Below are 3,884 nucleotides of genomic sequence, written 5' to 3' on the forward strand. Positions count from 1 at the left end.
TGGTTTGTTGATATCTAATTCTTGGCTTTATATAATTTGGATATATGTTGTGACATTACATTAGAGATTATTACACTATGTTGGAGAAAACCATTTCCCATTTTGAAGTAGGTATCAGTGCAAACAGCTTCTTTGGTAGGGGTGAAACTTTGTGTTTACCTTCCCTTCTCTATGAAAGAATTTTTTATAGTATGAATTTGTACAGGTTTGTGTGAGCTATCACAATCTTTGTGAGGTTGTATGTATATCAGCTGTGTTGTAACTGGGTGGTGCTATTTCTTTGTAGATACATCCTGCCACCTCTGGCTCTTATGATATTTCTGCCTCAAGAGGTAAGTTTAACAACTAAGTTTTCCTGCTGCATGAATACAAAATACTGATGAGACTACTAAACCTCTAATATATATTAATAACAAAAATCTTATAAAGGTGACATATGGGTTTGACAGTGGCATGAAGACTTCATGAGTAATCATCTGTCCCCAAGTCTGACAACCTGAATTTGTCCCCTGAAATCTGTACAAAGCTTGGAGTTCCTTTAACAACTAGAAGTTCTAAGGAACTTTCAGGGGTCTTCCTCCCCTAATTTAGCATATGTCAGCTTGAACAAAGACAGGGAAATTGATAGGCCCAAAACTTTGGAGAAAATATGTCTTTATCCAGCCTTGAACTTGAAAGACAGTCAGGAGACCTGATGGCAGAAAAAGAAAAGCCTGCCAGGTCTTTAGGCCTTTATCTCCAGTCAAATGAGACATGGAATAGGCTGGAAGATGGCTATCTTAATTATCTAGAAATTTGTAATCTACATTGTTACTTGTGATCCTTCTTTCGATCTTTCTGCCTAACATGGATCGGTCTAAGTTCTAGGATTTAACACACACACACACACACACACACACACACACACACACACACACACATATATATATATATACAGGAAGTCTGTATGTACCAATTAAAGTCCTCTTAGGGGACATCATTGAAGATTCACATTCCTTCTCCTCCTCCTTCTTTGTTTCTTTCTTTTTAAAAATCTCTCTTTTACTTGTCTTTGCTCTGTGAATCCAAATTGATGCCATGATTGAAATCCCTCTGAGTAAACTATATCTTTAAATCAGGAATGACCTCATCCTGCCTTTTCAGTTTTGCATGAGTAAAAGGAGGAAACTTCACAGCCAGTTATTCCAAAACCATTCAGTACACTTCAAGGCCATCTTCATCTGAAAAAGTATCTAAATAGGTAAAGAGCAGCTGTGAGAGCCCTAGCTCACACTTCTGCTTTTCTGAATGGTTTACTTTATGAGTTGTTCTACTGTGGGTGGGTAACTGTAATACTGTGCACAGTAATAAGTACCAATATCTTCTGGCTTCAAATTGCTAATGGTGATGGTATAATCTTTTCCAGATCCACTGCCACTGAACTTTGATGGGATTCCAGGAGACAAGTTGGATGCAGCATACATCAGAAGCTTAGGAGAGGTCCCTTGCTTTTGCTGATACCAGTTTAATGCATTGCCAATGTTCTGACTGGCTTGACACTTCATGGTATCTGTATCATTTAAATATACAGTTTCAAATGGAGACTGTGTCATCTGGATGTCACATCTGCAACATGGCAGGAGGGGTAGGACAAAAGCACAAAACTATATAATGCTGCCTTCAAAGGTCAACTCATAGAAGTTTCCTGACAAGCCAGGCAGCACTGATCACACTGCAATAAGCACTGCTGTCCTCCATACCTGGGATCCAGAGCAACACCAGACCCAGCAGATGCGCAGGAGCCCTCATGTCTGTGCTGTGTCCTGATTGGGACTGACTCCCACACAGGGGTGACAGCTTATTAACAAGTCCTCAGAACAGTGGGTTGTTCTCTGGTTACATTCAAATCAACAGAGTCTCTAGATTATGTGGGCACAGCTTCAACATTGTCCCTAACTAAGGAACTGACTCTGAACCAGCCTTTCAACCCACTATTCTGGGCCTGATCTAATGTTCTACATAAATGGGTTTTTCTCTAGGACTCAAAGGACAGACTGCTGTCCTAAGAGTTGATTTTTTATTTTATTTTATTTTATTTTATTTTTTATTTGGATGGTTGGTTCGCTTATACATGTTTTGTGACATGTATTTCTTGATAGCCTTACATATTTGTTCATCTTTCACAAATTCCATTCAAAAAAATGGAAAGTCATGTGCTCATGTAGATATTCTTGAGGCCAGAAAGAGTTATTTGACCTATCTCCCAGAATTTGGTGCTGTGGTTACCCCTGTATGCCATCAATCAATGGTGTAAAATGTACAATAGTAATCATAGATATACTTAGTTATTGATAAGACAAAAATACACATTTGAGTTTTGAAAGAGATAAAAATATGTAAATAAGTAATGTATGTCCCACAAAGGTTCACATCCCTCTGGGTACATCCCTTATAGTTTCTAATGAAAAGTAGTTATTAATATTTGGTGAGGATGTGTGATACCCTAAGAGTTCACAAAAATAAAATATAGGGATACATTATGAGGGGAAGAAGCCATGTGTGAATGTATGTTATTGATATGAATAGCTATGCCAAGGACTCCAAGGCATTGGATTCATGAAAAAATAGCAAAGCAAGTTCCTGATCCAGGCTCAAAATAAAAGATCTTCTTGGGAGTCCTGTATGAGTATTTATGAACAATTGATCAGTGTGTGAAAAGATTTTTTGTTCTGTCTTTGTAGACTTCACATGGAAACCAGCTAACTCCTCCTATACTGATCCTAATAAGCATGCTAAGGTTATGGGTTGCAGGGGATAGGGAGTAGCAAAATTCACCTAACACCAGCTTTACTGTCTGTCTGTGATCTGTCTGTCTGACATCTGTCCTTTCTTCATTCCCTCTCTGCCTCTATTCAGGATTCCAGGACACAAGGTGTACTAGTAGAACACATGAAGACAGAGTATTGAGAAAAACAGTTCTAGAGAAGATATCCTCAGTATATGGTGCAAAGAAAAAGAGATCATAGAGAACTGAAGATTCAAGCTGGGAAAGTTCTCCCACATCTGCTTTCCTGGTGTCCCCTAACAAGGCAGTGATTGTTCCTGAGAATGGCTGGCATGGCTGGGTGAGAGGGGCTTGAGCAGATTCTTGGTTTCCAGTGTTTGGCTAAAGACTTGCCTGACCCAATTACAGCTTGAGAGAGCATCTGACTGTCCTTCATGGAGACAGAGCTGTACTGTGATGAAAGAGAAAACAGTCTTCAGGCCACAGTTCCAGGCCCATCGCAGCCATGAAGTATGCAGAGACACATCAGGTATATGCACTCTTATTGGTGTCTGTGCACACATCAGACTTGGGAGATGAACATGAGTGTGCAAGTGGGTATTTCAGCTGCACTTGGCAGTGAGAGAAGATCAAGGCCAACTACCCTCACATTGTACTTGGCTCTACTGATAGCCCCTTCCATCCCTGGAAGGAACAATAAGAAGTGGCAGATATGCTGGATGCCAAATTGTACAAGCTTACTGACTGTGGTCACTTTCAGAACACAGAGTTCCATGAAGTGATTACTGTGGTGAAGCATATGCTGAAAGAACCAGAATAGTCAAGATGACTCCTGCTCTGCAACATGCCAGGATGGGGCAGAACAACTATAGTAACTATTCTCATACAACACTAGACATGAAGGGTTCAGTTAAGCTAAAAAGTGCCTGAACAACAAAACCATTTGAACATTCACAGTAAGACAGTAGCACTTTCAGTTCCCACAGAACTTAAAATTTCCTGAAAATCTACTAACTATATACTATATACAGTTCCTGTTTAATAAGGGACACAGAGTTTGTTTAGCTAGTCTGCTGATGCAAGAGAGCTAAGTTAAAGATTCCAGAACTTGATAGACCAG

At 39.6% G+C, this 3,884-nt stretch overlaps 1 pseudogene; it reads left to right on the forward strand.

Annotated features, from left to right (window-relative positions):
* Positions 1–1,612: 1,612 nt before the first annotated feature.
* On the forward strand, positions 1,613–3,584 carry LOC110295639 (serine hydrolase RBBP9 pseudogene; annotated as a pseudogene).
* The last annotated feature ends 300 nt before the right edge of the window (positions 3,585–3,884 follow it).

This window comes from Mus caroli, unplaced genomic scaffold, assembly GCF_978045245.1.
Source record: "Mus caroli unplaced genomic scaffold, Mus_caroli_1 scaffold_7, whole genome shotgun sequence".
Lineage (NCBI taxonomy): Eukaryota > Metazoa > Chordata > Mammalia > Rodentia > Muridae > Mus > Mus caroli.